General features: G+C 29.2%; 1 protein-coding gene and 1 pseudogene across 2 annotated transcripts in view; both read left to right on the top strand.

Annotated features, from left to right (window-relative positions):
• Positions 1–16,539, top strand: part of LOC147816694 (uncharacterized) — a 197,103-nt gene that overhangs the window by 119,845 nt on the left and 60,719 nt on the right. The gene's annotated exons all lie outside the window — the stretch shown is intronic.
• Positions 15,520–15,639, top strand: LOC147816696 (5S ribosomal RNA; annotated as a pseudogene).

Here is a 16,539-nt window from a genome sequence, read left to right as displayed (position 1 = left end):
ATAATAGACTCGTAACAAAAAAGACTAATGTTTTCCACCCTACACTTATATTTGAATCTGATTCCACCGCGATCTCTACAGGAGTTTTGGATTCGTATTCTGGTTCGGTACCACATTCGATTGCCGGTTCAAATATTTTAATAAAAGCGTTATTGTTTTCGTTTTTATAAAAATAGATTCTTTCAAATGTTTTCAAGGAAGCAAAATTCCCCTCATCAGCACTTTCCAGCGCATTGTCAGATAGTAAACCCGAGATAATCGGAATTAAGATTATGCTCGTTATAATAATTTTAATATATTTCATTCTTTACTTACTATTATGTATAATGGCTAGAAATTTTTTTCTTTACTACACAGATAAAAACATTTTTTCTGTTAACATTTGGAAAGTGAAAAAAAACATTTTGTATGAATTGCAATCTTAAAAAACAATGCATTTTCTGTCAGGTATTCAATTATAAAAACAGAAAAAGAATGTATTTTTTCAATAACTATTCAATATAATTATTGATGAAATATAAAAAATTAAATTAAGCACTAATGTCGTTTGTCAAATTGAATGATTTTGTCAATGCTTTACTTTTTGGAAAAAAGAAATATAAAATCCCTACCGATTTACACGTTCACCGACTTGTACTCGATATTGAAAAATACGTCAATGTACCTAACACTATTCAAACGGGAGGATTGCTTTTATCCAACTATATTATCCAGAATGATTTGGATAATATTTTAAAATACTTGGAAAAAGCCAACGCCTGTCACTATGACGGCTTAAAGAAAAATCCTGTCGAATTGAAATTAAAATCATATATTATAAAAGATTTTTTCAATCAACTTTCCTTCATCTGTAAAGGAAATTTAGAACAGGGTGTGACGGCTAATTCTTTTCTACCAAAAAATAGAATTGCTTCCGACGAAAATAAGAAAACATTAGATCAATTGTTGCAAAAGGACTTACCCAAACTCTCGTTACAAACAGAAGAGTTAATCCTATCGAATCAAACCTTTCAAAACATGTTGAAATTGTACGACATTAAGTGCAAATCAGTGGGTTCAATTTTAGACCCTTTTTCTTTGGTTTTGACCCCACAGTATTTATTTGTTGATTCCGTGCATTGGGAATCGGTTGAATCTCTTAAACATTTCTTGAAATATTATCCCGACAATCCACTATCCCACTCTGTGAAAGATTTGCTTCTAGAGGCTATATCTTCCCTTATAGATGTGGATGAAAATAAACTACCAGAGGTAATTCATGATGATCAATTGCGTATTTTTCTTCAAAATGTGAATGTAGTTCACCAACGAATAGAAAAGGTAGATGCCGTTAGGAAACCACCTAAATTGGTGGATGTATTTCAACGATTGTTGGCATTGGTGAAATTGGATAAATTGTGGGTGTCTGAAACGTTGTCAACTAAAATTGAAAAAGAATGTTTTTTTTGTAATGTGTATATAAAAAATGTAGAATTGGAAAATGAAATTAAGATATTAAAACTCAAATTAAAACAACAGGGTGAACGGAACATGTTAATCTAAAATGAAAACAATATGACATTTAATGACAGAAAAATTATTTTTTTTTGTTGTTTATTAATCAAAATCTAACAATATTTATTCAATGTATGACAATAATTAATCAAAATCTAACAATATTTATTCAATGTATGACAATAATTATTCAAAGCCTTACAATATTTATTCAATGTATGACAATAATTATTCAAAGCCTTACAATATTTATTCAATGTATGACAATAATTATTCAAAGCCTTACAATATTTATTCAAAGTCGAACAATATTTTTGATTCTTACATTAGATTACTACCAATAATCATTTCACATAAATGTTGTAAAGCATTCCTTGTGTCACAAAACAATTCATTACATATTGTAACAAAGTCCATCTATATTAATATTCTTGTATCAATATATTACGGATTCGTATCAATTTCTGTTGCTCTAGTTTGTAACGTTTCTTCAACCATTTATTCTGTTGCATTTCCCACTGGAGGTGGTATAATTTTTTAACAAACTGCAATAACCAAGTCTTTTTGAAAGGATTATTCATGATATTTCTCAAAGTATGCTCATCAATTGTTTCTACCAGAAAATTTCTAATCCGAATCCGACATTTTCGTTGATAATAAGCAATTTCCTCTGAATTCATAGTAATTTCCTCTGAATTCATAGTAATTTCCTCTGAATTCATAGTAATTTCCTCTGAATTCATTGTAAAGGGAATAACTAATCCAGGTGCTTCATAAAGTATATATAACTCTCTCGGTCTTTTCCTCTCTCTCTTATTGGTTGAAAAAAACTCTCTAAAAAAAAAATTAAAGCGCGGTTTCCGGAAATCAAAGATCCAAAAGTTTTAATAATTTTACTCAGACAATTTTCAAGAGAATTTTATATTTTGAAAATATCAATGATTTAAAAAAAATAATTTTTTGATAACGTCTTTAATTCAAGAAATTTTAAGATAATTTTATACTTTAAGTATATTAATAAATTAAAAAAAATAATTTTTTGATAACGTCTTTAATTCAAGAAATTTTAAGATAATTTTATACTTTAAGTATATTAATAAATTAAAAAAAAATAATTTTTTGATAACGTCTTTAATTCAAGAAATTTTAAGATAATTTAAAAAAAAAAATATTTTATAGATTCAAGTTTTTTGATAACGTCTTTAATTCAAAAAATGTTCAGGAGAATTTTATATTTAGAAAATATTAAAAAACTTGAATTTATAAAAAATTTATTTTTTTGATAACATTTAGAGAAATTTTTCGGGATTTTGAGTTGGGCTCACAATTAGCTCTGACGATTTCTTTTGTAAAACATCTTATATATCATATTTATCATTAAAATCTTCTTGTTTTACTTTGGAGAAAATTACAATAATTTTGATTATTACTCAAAACATTGAGATTTCGAAGATTATCTGGTAAATCTCCTGTTTGTAAATTGGGTTTGTATGAAGCTTTAGGAATACTATGAGTCTTAAAACTAAAATAGGCATTGTGTGCCCTTATGTTACCCATGAGTACGAGCCATGCATTATTTTTAACTTCCGTGACAGTTACAAAACCAATACCTTCTTTGTACATTAAATTAGAATAGAGAGTGAGAGGAGCACTTGTGACCACAGATTGGTTGGGAACGGGTAAATATGTTTTGTCAAACAGACAATTAAACAGTAAAAAACTAAAAAATGGTGAAAAATCGTTTGCTAAATTTTTAGGAGATTCAGGGTTATCAATCGGGATTATTTCTAAATTGGTGAAAACTTTAAAGTAGTTTTCATTTCGAATCCAATGGTGTAAAGTACTTAATCTGTCTTGAAGATGCGTTCGTAGTTCGTTATAGGCAATACCTTGTTTTTGACTAATGTCTGTTTGAGTAACAATGTCAATTACATTTAAATTTCGTATAAGTTCGTAATGGTAACGCGCCTCTGCCCCGTCCAGTTTCAGTTGCTTTAAATTGGATATGTAATGATACATTCTGGGGTTGAGTTTGTAAATGTTATTTTCATTCACACCCCCCGAATATTCAGGTTGAAGTGTGTGATCTAGGAAATTTTTTTCGGGAAAAACAACAGTATTGGGTGGAAAAGAGAAATTGTCATCAGGAGTGAGGAAAGGACCCCCCAAATCTGTATAATTTTCGTTTTCTTCTCTAAAAATGGCTTGTTTCAAACCAAACACATGTTTTAAATGCCACGGACAGATAATATTTCGAAAAGAATAAGAATTGTTGACATCATGGGTGCATTTGACAGAACCGCAAGCAAAAATACACTGAGATATATTTACCATCTTCTTATTTATTAAAAATATTTGTAAACAGAAACAACATTTAATATATACAATTCAGAAATAATACATAAATGTTAAAAAAAAAACTATTTACACTAATCAACGTACACTGTACTTAATTAGAACGTACTTAATTAGAACTTGTAGATTTGAAACAATATTACATTTAGAATATTAAATCAGTTAGAAAATTTAATTAGAACTTGTAGATTTGAAACAATATTACATTAGAATATTAAATCAGTTAGAAAATTTAATTAGAACTTGTAAATTTGAAATAATATTGGAATTAAAACTATTAAATCAGTTAGAAAATCTGGAATAATAAAAATTTTCAAAAACATTTCAAATACTTTAAAAAGATTGTTACACATTTTTCATATACGTCATCCAAGTTTTACATTGGCATCGACACGAACGTATAGTACCACATTTTCTACAACCAAACACTTTTTCATGTAAAGGAGAAAGTTTAGCGCACCTGAGTTCGCAACAATATCCATCCAGAAATTTCAAACGCTCCTGAAAGGTTTGACAACGGCATTCACAATTACCAGTTGTTTCACATTTTTTACAAGCCAATCCATCAACAGAATCCATGATTTCAAAACATTTCTTCCTACAACAATAGTCTATCACATCATAATCTTTCATTTTTTGTTCATTAAAATTGCAGTTACAGTTACAATAACCATACTTTTTACAACGGGTGCAAGCTATTCCATCAGTTAAAGGGAAGGGAATTTCCATGCATTGATATTGACAACAAAAGAGTACTTTAGATGGACAATGCTCCATTTTTACGCAACAAGCTTATCAAAATATGAAGAACCTCAATATATTTCTAAATATATATAGATTCCAAAGTTTAAATATATTCTTTCTTAAAAAAATAAAAAAAACTCTGAAAAAAAAATTTTTTTTGGTTAATTTTTTTCATAAAATCTGAAAAAAAAAAAATATTTTGTCAATTTTTCATAAAATCTGCGCGTTAAAATGTTAACTTTCAATATTCACAAAATACACTTCCAGATTTTTCTGTGGGTGGTGAGAATCTACAAAATGTTTCAAATGCCCAGGTGCATTTTTTGGTTGCACTTTTCGTGCTGCCAAACACTGTAAAGAACACACCAAGAGTTCAGTAGTAGAGTTGTTCGTCTTTTTCTGAATAGGAATTTCCTCAGCCAAATTGATGTAATCTGGATGAGCACCCAATTGCAATAAATATTTTTTATCCTCCTCGCAACGTGCCATATGTAAAGCCGTATTGCCAAAAATATTCCGCAAATCTATAATCGATGGATCTAACGAATCAAAATAATGACATTTATTTGGTAAATTATTCATATTTGCAATAATATGCCACAGTGTGTTTTGAACTGTATCTCTCACCCAAGTGGAAATTTGCCTTAACTGAAAGGGCATCAAATAAGATAAATATTCTACAAAATGGTATAAATTACCTACTACGTAGGGTTTTTTATCCCCATAATGCAAAAAAATGTCTGGAAAAAAGTAATATAATAAAGTCATGGGATTTTGCACACCGCGTGCTAAGGTAGTCGAATTAAAATAATATTTGCGATACAAATGTCCAGTATAATCCAAAATATTTAATATTCCATTGGTTCGACACTTATGAATGGGCAATTTCCCCTTAATATTTGGGACAAATTGAGTGGAAGGATCTAAAAAGAGAATTATTGCTACCAATTCTTGCTTGTTCATTTTAGCTGCATAGTGCAAAAGCGTATTACCCTTTCTATCTCGTATCTCACGCAATAGTTTCTGTATTTGTCTTCCATTCGAGAGCAAAAACCAATTCAATTCCACATGTTCGAAAATGGTCGAATCCCACGTCTGGGGTTTGTAATTGTGAAAGAGAAAATTGTAGAGCTTTTGACTTTTACGAATGACATAAGTCCTCAATTTTGAATCGTTGCTGCATGGAAACTCTCGTAAAGGATAATACGTAAGAGGAGGAAAACTTAAATCATCGATTCTGTCTGGATCTATACCTGGTGAACTAAGTAAAAAATTAACCACATTCTCTTTTGCAAATAGACAGGCATAATGAAGAGCTGTTTTCCCTGTATCTGGATCGGCTTTGTTAATATTGACAAAATATTCCAATCGACCCTCTCTTTCTATTCTATATGTCAATATGTGCGTGATAATAGGGTGAACATTGAAATTGCGATGCATAAATTGACACAAGTGTAAAATAAATAGTGCAAAATTGAATCGTTTTTGAACAATAGCCGCTATCTCTGGAGTTGGTGATAAAAAAATGGCATGATCTTCTAACGTAAAATGATGACAAGGTATGATTAAGCAGGAACAGAGTGGCATATTTCGAGCAGAAACAATATGAACCCTCTTTACGGTGATCTGCAAAGAATTTTTGATTTGACATTAGAAAATAATACTTCAAGTTTGTCATTATAACGAAACAGGTTTGTTATCATTAAGTAATTTTAGAGTTTTCATTATTAGAGTTTTTATCATTAAGCTATAATGCTTTAAGTTTGTCATTATAACGAAACAGGTTTGTTATTATCAAGTAATTTTAGAGTTTTCATTATTAGAGTTTTTAATCATTAAGCTATAATGCTTTAAGTTTGTCATTATAACGAAACAGGTTTGTTATTATTAAGTAAATTTAGAGTTTTTATTATTACAGTTTTTATCATTAAGCTATAATGCTTTAAGTTTGTCATTATAACGAAACAGGTTTGTTATTATTAAGTAATTTTAGAGTTTTCATTATTTAAGTTTTTAATCATTAAGCTATAATGCTTTAAGTTTGTCATTATAACGAAACAGGTTTGTTATTATTAAGTAAATTTAGAGTTTTCATTATAAGAGTTTTTAATCATTAAGCTATAATGCTTTAAGTTTGTCATTATAACGAAACAGGTTTGTTATTTATTAAGTAATTTTAGAGTTTTCATTATTCGAGTTTTTTTATCATTAAGCTATAATTCTTCAGGTCTCATATACATGCCGTCATAATGCAACAATTCCCTCGTATGATTGTGAATTACATCATGTGCATTAATATCAATGAATTTGTGGTTATGTTTTATAACCTTTCTCAAAAGTTGTTCATTCAATAATAAACCATTTAAATAACTTTCTTCTGTTATATATTTTTTCATGGTTTCAGTTATTCGTTGAATCCATATATTAACTTTTTCTTCAGTTTCTCGACCTATTTTTAATATTTCTTCAACTGATCTATTATCTTGGTTCAATAATTGTCGCATATAATTTAAAGTGAATGTGGATACAGTTTCTTCAAAAGATTTTTCAAACTTTTCTTTTAATATATTAAATCCTAAATCTTGCATCATGCAATCAAAATTTCTACAGGTAGCATCTGTGAGAACTGGAAATTCAGTTTCATTCAAGAGGACTTTTTCTCTCACCTTTTCTATAATTTCTATTATATTAAATTTAAAAGTATATTTATAATCTAATGATGTTGCATCCAATTTAAATAGAAAATGTTGCGTGACATTGTAAATGGTTTCTAACAAGCGTTGCTTCAATGTAGGTACAGCTTTAAATTTTATATTATACAGAACAGGATAATAAAATGAAACATGTTTCATGTTTTTAGCACTTGTGATTTGATAGATATTGGATAAATTTCGATTATTAAATTGAATAAAAAACTCTTGTACTTGGCAACACCGAACATGGTAAATTATATTTTCATAAATTTCAATCATTACAGCTTTATTTATTTTACTATTATAAAATAAAAAGTGCTTAATATTGAACTTTAAATAAAAAGAGAATGTACCTACCATTACTACACAAATGAAAAGTGGAAGTATCTCCGAATCAACCGCACTCCTCCAAGAATTCGATACAAATGTCTAGATAAGCGATAACAACATCCTCTGAAGGACGCTATTCAATAGAATTATTCATTTGCGTCTAAACAGTTGCATAGGAAAAATTCCAAATCTCTAAATCACAATTAAAAAGTAAATAAATAATTAAAAAAATAAATAAATAAAATTAAAAAAAAAAGAATATATATATATATATATATATATATATATATATATATATATATATATATATATATATATATATATATATTCTTTTTTTTTAATTTTATTTTTTTCCCCTTAAAGCTAGCATTTAATCTAGTCTAAAATATTTGTTCAAAACAAGGTTTTTGACACTGAATGTTGAACCCAATAGATCATAAGAAATATATTTATTGTTATAACATTTGGAATCTACTGGAAAATTCATTCTTTTGCATAACGTTAAATAACTTATCTTCATAATGATTGATGAAAAGCATATGAGAAAAGAAAATGACATAGATCCTGAACATTTAAATCCCTATCAAATTCATTTAGGCAATGGTCTGTTTGCCATCATTACTACCAACTACGAACACGTCTTTGTCAAATTACAGCAGTTTAAATGGTCTCATGGAAAGTATAGTCCCCTCGAAAATCAAGTGGCAATAAAAACACGTGACTGGACTGTTTTAATGTCTGCTATGGATATAAAATTTCAAGATTGTTTTATTATTCCCAAAACGCTGTTTATCCATTTCAAAGAAGGACATTATTATCTTCAAGAAATGTTTGAGCGAAAACATTATCATCAATTCAAGCGGTTCAAGTGTTGTTTAAATAGTCTACAATGGAATAATTTGAAACTGTACAGAAGTGACCTTTGTGATTTGATAGTTTACTACATGTTTGGTGTTTTATTTATCGATCTATTGAAAAATTACTTTCGAGGAACATATTATCTCGTCTCGGATGATGCCGTTTTAAAAGAATCGTTTTGCGATATGATATTGGACCGCATTAGACCTAATATACCTGTGAATGAATGGAATAACTGTTTTTACTCAGTTATTTTTTGCGTAGATGTCGTAGAGTTATCAAAATCATTTTGGAAAAAACATCACAAAATACTTAATACAACAGATCATTTGGTAGAATTATTTAAGAATATATACATTAAATTTACACAGAATGCTTAATGCAACAGATCATTTGGTAGAATTGTTTGAGAATATGTACATTAAATTTACACAGAATGCTTAATGCAACAGATCATTTGGTAGAATTGTTTGAGAATATGTATATTAAATTTACATAGAATGTTTAATAAAACAGATCATTTGGTAGAATTGTTTGAGAATATGTATATTAAATTTACATAGAATGGTTAATAAAACAGATCATTTGGTAGAATTGTTTGAGAATATGTATATTAAATTTACATAGAATATTTAATGAAACAGATCATTTAGTAGAACTGTTTGAGAATATCTATATTAAATTTACATAGAATGCTTAATACAGCAGATCATTTGGTATAATTGCTTGAGAATATGTATATTAAATTTACATGGAAAGTTTTATAATGAATTTATTATACCCCTGTAAGAAAAAGTGTCATAACTCTCAAATACAACATGTGAGAAAAAATTAACTTTTAAGAATATTAAAACTTTTATTCCAAATTTAAAATAAAACTCACGCTTAAGCTGGATAAATAACAAGTTGGAGTTACGAGAAAAAATTAATTTTTAAAAATATTAAAACTTTTATTCCAAATTCAATATAAAACTGACGCAACTTGTCTTAATCTGGGTAATTAATAATAAGCTGGATAAACGTGAAAAATAAGGTTTCTATAAAACAATTGAGTAAATTCTATTTTTTAAACGTCTCTCTCGAACGATGCAGATCTCTAATCTAAAGAATACTAAAAATTTTTATTCTAAATTCAATATAAAACTTACGCAACTGCTTTAACCCGGCTAAATAGTGAGCTAGAGAAGTGACGCTTGTTGAACTTAATGGAACACTTTATAGATATTTATTGTTAAATATAAACTTATATCCCTTTTAAATGTTTAACAGTTTTTTTGTCTAGGCATTTTTATATCTGACAATCAATCTTTTGTTAATCTATTGTAACAAATATTTATTGTTAAATATAAACTTATATCCCTTTTAAATGTTTAACAGTTTTTTTGTCTAGGCATTTTTATATCTGACAATCACTCTTTTGTAACAAATATTTATTGTTAAATATAAATTGTTTATAAATGCTTTGGCATTTTTTTATTAAATGTACAACACAAAATATTGAATACTTAATTTCTGCAATTAAATGTTTATCATTGCTTATCAAATGCTAAACAGTCAACATTTGCTAATTATTATTTCTTGATAAACAAAAGAATTGCTAGTGCTAGTGCACTCAGTTGCATTCCATACGAAGTGTAGCTAAACAATTTGTATTTTTCATGAAGAGCAGTGCCTGCATCCGCTGATGAATATGAATTATAAAACACCCAACCATTTAATCCCAGTGCAGTGAATATCAGCACAATGAGAGTGACAAGAATTACAAATTTCAGATTCATCTCCTTATTTTATTATTGATCTTTATAAAGAAGTAATCCTGATAACGTTGCACCCATAGCATTAAAAGCAATTATTATATAAAAATAAATGGAATTATCGGACCAAAATTGGTACGCGGATTTACCTGCTGTAATAATTGCTTTTGTAGTTCCATCAATATTATGATTGGTTTCATTGGCTATAGCTATACACTTCCACGATAAGAGAATAACAGACAACACTAAGAATATTAAAGTAATTAAATTGATAAAATACTTTAAATTAAGTTTCATCTCTTTATTTTTTAATATACACAATATATATATATATATATTATTATTATTAATTATTATTATTATTATTATTATTAATAACATTCTGAATATTTGATATATATATTTCAAAAACAAATATAAAATGTCAAAAATCTCTTAAACAAGAAAAATTAACGATAACTTTTAAATATCTTTTAAACTTTTTATATTTTATTTAGTAGTACTAAAAAATACAGTAATTGATTGAAAATTGATCTAATAATAATCTTAAACAACCTCACTAATTTGTATACAATTTTTTGATAATATTTAAACATTAAATTGAGCATTTTGATATGTAGAAGTTTTAAACGTTTGATTTCTTTTATATAGCTTTAAAAAGGAGATTATAAATAAAAAAGCTAGAAATTTAAAATTTATACTATACAATTGATGCTTCTTATATTGTGAAAAGAGAGGTTATAAATAAAAACAACTAAAAATTAAGAGAATTTTAAAATTTATACTATACAATTGATGCTTCTTATATTGTGAAAAGAGAGGTTATAAATAAAAACAACTAAAAATTAAGAGAATTTTAAAATTTATACTATACAATTGATGCTTCTTATATTGTGAAAAGAGAGGTTATAAATAAAAACAACTAAAAATTAAGAGAATTTTAAAATTTATACTATACAATTGATGCTTCTTATATTGTGAAAAGAGAGGTTATAAATAAAAACAACTAAAAATTAAGAGAATTTTAAAATTTATACTATACAATTGATATTTTTTATATTGTGAAAAGAGGTTATAAATAAAAACAACTAAAAATCAAGAGAATTTTAAAATTTATACTATACAATTGATACTTTTATATTGTGAAAAGAGGTTATAAATAAAAACAACTAAAAATCAAGAGAATTTTAAAATTTATACTATACAATTGATACTTTTTATATTGTGAAAAGAGGTTATAAATAAAAACAACTAAAAATCAAGAGAATTTTAAAATTTATACTATACAATTGATACTTTTTATATTGTAAAAAGAGAGGTTATAATTAAAAACTAATAATTCATATTTTAAAATAGAGAGAAATTTAAAATTTATGCTATACAATTGATTTATTTTAAACCAACAGACGAAATCTAGATTCTCAAGTCATAAAAATATATATTAAAAAAAATAATAATACTTTTTTTTTTAATAACTATAATTTATAGATTTGAGATTTTCTAACTTTCAACTGGGTGGACTAGGGATGCAGTAAGAATTCTTGGTATCTATATGTTCATAATTAGTAGGTTTGGAATTTTTCAAACTCTCGATTCATTAGTCTACAGATACCATAAGAATTCCTTTGTATCTGTAAATTTAAAATTAATGGGTTCCAACTCATGAATAGATACTATAAGAACTCTTTGTAACTGTAAATTTAAGATTTAAGGGTTCCAACTCATAACTTGCAGGTTTGGAATTTTTCAAACTTTCGTCAGTCTTACAGTGTATAAAGAAATGTCATAGCCAAATCTTTGATAAAAAATTTGTTTATTAGGAAGTTTGGAATTTTCCAAATTTCGATTGATTGGTCAGTCTTGCAGTGTATAAAGAAATGTCATAACCAAATCTTTGACAAGAAATTTTATTTTTTTACAAATGTACAAAATTATTAAGATGAACATTGTAAGAAATAAAATTTTTAAAATATATTTAAAAAGCTTTAAGAATTTAGAACATTAATTTTTATTGTGGTTTTAAATCAAAAGTCTGAAAATTCAAAATTTTAAATTATAATTAAAACAAATTTTAGGTTTGCAATTAAAAAAGTTCCAAAGCCTCAAGTTCTGATTGGAATCTCATAACAACCAATAGTTAAATATTGGATGCTTACTAAAAATTATATTTATTACTGCTATCAACAGTTTTATTTTTAATTGTCTTTATAATCATCAACATCTATATATTCTGCACAGTTTTCATTGGTAATAGAATTTATTTCAGATGCTTTAACAAACTGATTTTTTTGTTTTCCACAAACGGCGCAAACCCCTTTAATCATGGTTTTGTTATTTTTTGTTAGAGCTGGTTTGGGTTCTAGAGTTTCTGTTTTACTTTTACACTTGACACAATAAATCAACATCTCTTTATTTATAGCAAAAGTGTGCAGTTTATGAATACATAAATAGCAACCAAGATGGCTCTTGCAAAAAATAACAAATCCATGATTAAAGGGTTTTATGTCGTTTGTGGAAAAAAATAATCATTCGTAATACACACACACCTACGAATACATATATAGTATATATACATATATAATCATCAGTTTAAAGATGAAGGACTAAAAAAAGATTAAAGAAATGAATTTTCCACTAAAAATGAATTTGAAAATTTTAACTGTCCCGTACAAGTGCTTCCAAAGCCCACTCCACCGCGTAAGTGACAATTGGATTTCTCAGTTCCTTTTGCTTTAACAGTTCTTTTTTACATTCGGGATCATATTGTAACATGGCAAATGCATTAACCAATTCTCCAGGATGTTTAATTTCTCGCAATTGCACCAACACATTACTGTGATAAGGAATTGCCACGTGACCATTAGTCATAATCTGCCACAAAACCCAACATGTGAGGTGCAGTTTGTAATTTTCTCCATATTGAATATTCAAACCACACACCCACACAATGTGACTCGTTGCATCGTCCCGTTTACCACATAAATAGCATTTTCCTGTAGTAAGGGGACAACACTTTTTCAAATTTTTTACCCATTTTATGTCGGCCAGAGTGGGGGGGCCGGCATCTTCGCCTCGTTTCAATTTACACTGATGATTATATAAAAACTCCTTTTCTTCCCATCCTACATAGAACTTAAACATACGAAACACATTCATTTTTAGGCCTCTAAATTCAGTGTCTCTATCCTGCAATAGTCCCTTGTTTCTCTCTCTACAATGAAGGCAAAAGTTTTCCTCGGGATACATGAGTTTGAACAAATCATGACATCTACGATGAAGTCGATGGTCGGGGCAGCATTCAAATTCAGGAACAATGCTGGAATTGTCGTCAGGAGCACAGCACAAAAAACATTCTCCTCGGATGGGAAAGTATGCTCTTCGATTGGGAGTGACAAAAAAAATCTCTCTTCTTTTTTTCATGTTTGTAGGAGGAATGTAAGGAAATAGCTCTATGATATAGTCCTTACTAGAACCCTCCATAGGATTGTCTGTGGGGGATTCTTCTTGCAAACTTTCTGTAATAAAACTTTCTGGGAAAGTTTCATATTCTTTTACAGGATAGTCCACTTGATAGGAATATTGCAATAATTGGAATATATTCACTCGCTTTCCAGGATAGGTTTCCTCTCGGAGTCGAAACACTTGATTTGTTTCGCAGGCATGACACGGGCCATTATCGCTTTCACTCAACGTTTTCCAGTCTTTATAGCATTTATAGTGTATTTTATTATAGTGATTAAGTGTCAAAGTGTGGCAACAATGCCACAAAACGATACTGGTTTCATCATCTGGAGCCGTGCACAAATAACATTCTCCTTGGGTTGGTTTGTATACCTCTGCCAAATTCCATATCCAATCGATCGCTTCCAAAGAAGGGGGATCTACTGTATCACCACGTTGCAATTTTATGAGATGATCAAACACCTTGTCTTTTTCTGGTATCTCTGGGTTAAATTTTAACATTCGAAATGCGTTCATTTTAAATCCTGGAAAATATATATTTCTTAGCCGAATCACCGTATTTTCAGAAAGATCTTCAAATCGACAATGGGGACAATTTGAGTAGCCATAGAATAATTTCCAGAAATCGTAACATCGACTGTGAAATTGATGAAGAGGGCAGCATTTGGGATAAGGTATGAAGCTGGTAGAGTCGTCCAGATGACAACACAGGAAACACTCGCCCACGACTGGCCGGTAATAGGCTACTTTGTGATCATGGAAATACTCTGCTTCATCATCCTCCGAGGAGTACATATTAGGCAATTGGTATCTGGTAGAGATGTTAAATGTCAAACAAATGCTGCATTTAATATTCAAACCCCTGGTGGCAAATGGTTTTGATTAATTTTAATCCCCTGGTGGTAAATTCTATAAATTGTTTAACAAAGAATTGATACCTTATAAGAGACACTAGATTTAATAAAATCAGCGGCTGCCACCGCCTTTTTCATCAGCGACGGCATTCTATCAAAACATTTCAATTAACTTATATTTACGCGAGCGCTCTCAAAACGAACTGCATCAATCTGCAGGGGGGAGGCGAGGGAAAGATGCAGGGACTTGAGAGATGCGCCCGCTCCAAAGCATCCTAGGATAGATTCGACGATCCCAGGCCCTAAAAAAGGCCTTCGCTCACTCCGCCCGCTCGCGTGCGTTCGATCCCCCATGTACATATTTTGATTATTTTAAGCTCCGCTACTATTTTGTCAACATTTATATATTAACCCAGAATTTGTTATTTTATTTTACGATCTTATTATATACGCTATCACTATTAGACAACCGAGATACCACCTGGCCATTTAACAGGCCATCGGATCTTCTCGCCTCGCTGTACATATTTTATATCCCGCATTTCGCTGTACATATTTTATTTTATTCTTAACTTGTTCTATTTTCACTATGTTATTATATATTTAATCCGGACTTGCTACTACTATTGTATATTCTAATTCATGTTACGACCGCTCATACTCCAGTTTCCGATATTTGAATAATGGCCCTAAAAAGGGCCTTTTGCTCTCTCGAATGTTCTCGCTACCCAATGTAAATACCTCCCTTTTATGTCAATTTCGTATGTTTTCCGTGTCATTTCCTCAATTTAGACTGTACACTCGTGTGTACAAATTATTAACTATGCATAATTACTCTCTCAAACGACTTTGCTTGCGTTGCCTCTCTAACCCCCATTCCTCCCTAAATCTCCTTTTAATTTCGATGGAGGTGTAGATAGCCCTGCGGGCTAGGCACATCAAAACAATAATTTTATATCAGTATATATCGGTAAAATCAACGGCCATACCATGATTAAAATACCGGTTCTCGTCCGATCACCGAAGTTCAAGCATCATCGGGCGCGGTCAGTACTTGGGAGGGTGACCACCTGGGAACACCGCGTCCCGTTGGCGTACCTTTTTCTTTTTTGTACCGCCCCTGCATAGAGATGCAATGGAGAAAGCAAAACCGATGGAGATTCTCTTTCCACGGCGATTGTGGCACCACCCCTCCTCCTTTGATCAATTTTAAAACGCGCGGTGTTTACACTTTGCAGTTTTGGTTTGCCATTTAATCTAACAGCCAAGTAAACTAATATTTTCAACATATATTATCAGCAACACTTTTCTCTGGAAATGAGTAAAAAATAGGTTTTTTGAATTGCCATTTAATCTAACAGCCAAGTAAACTAATATTTTCAACATATATTATCAGCAACACTTTTCTCTGGAAATGAGTAAAAAATAGGTTTTTTGAATTGCCATTTAATCTAACAGCCAAGTAAACTAATATTTTCAACATATATTATCAGCAACACTTTTCTCTGGAAATGAGTAAAAAATAGGTTTTTTGAATTGCCATTTAATCTAACAGCCAAGTAAACTAATATTTTCAACATATATTATCAGCAACACTTTTCTCTGGAAATGAGTAAAAAATAGGTTTTTTGAATTGCCATTTAATCTAACAGCCAAGTAAACTAATATTTTCAACATATATTATCAGCAACACTTTTCTCTGGAAATGAGTAAAAAATAGGTTTTTTGAATTGCCATTTAATCTAACAGCCAAGTAAACTAATATTTTCAACATATATTATCAGCAACACTTTTCTCTGGAAATGAGTAAAAAATAGGTTTTTTGAATTGCCATTTAATCTAACAGCCAAGTAAACTAATATTTTCAACATATATTATCAGCAACACTTTTCTCTGGAAATGAGTAAAAAATAGGTTTTTTGAATTGCCATTTAATCTAACAGCCAAGTAAACTAATATTTTCAACATATATTATCAGCAACACTTTTCTCTGGA

The sequence above is a fragment of the Parasteatoda tepidariorum genome, chromosome 1 (assembly GCF_982258835.1).
Source record: "Parasteatoda tepidariorum strain Cologne lab strain chromosome 1, Ptep-v5.0, whole genome shotgun sequence".
Lineage (NCBI taxonomy): Eukaryota > Metazoa > Arthropoda > Arachnida > Araneae > Theridiidae > Parasteatoda > Parasteatoda tepidariorum.
Note: the sequence above shows the minus strand (reverse complement) of the source record. Positions and strands in the feature narration are given on the sequence as shown.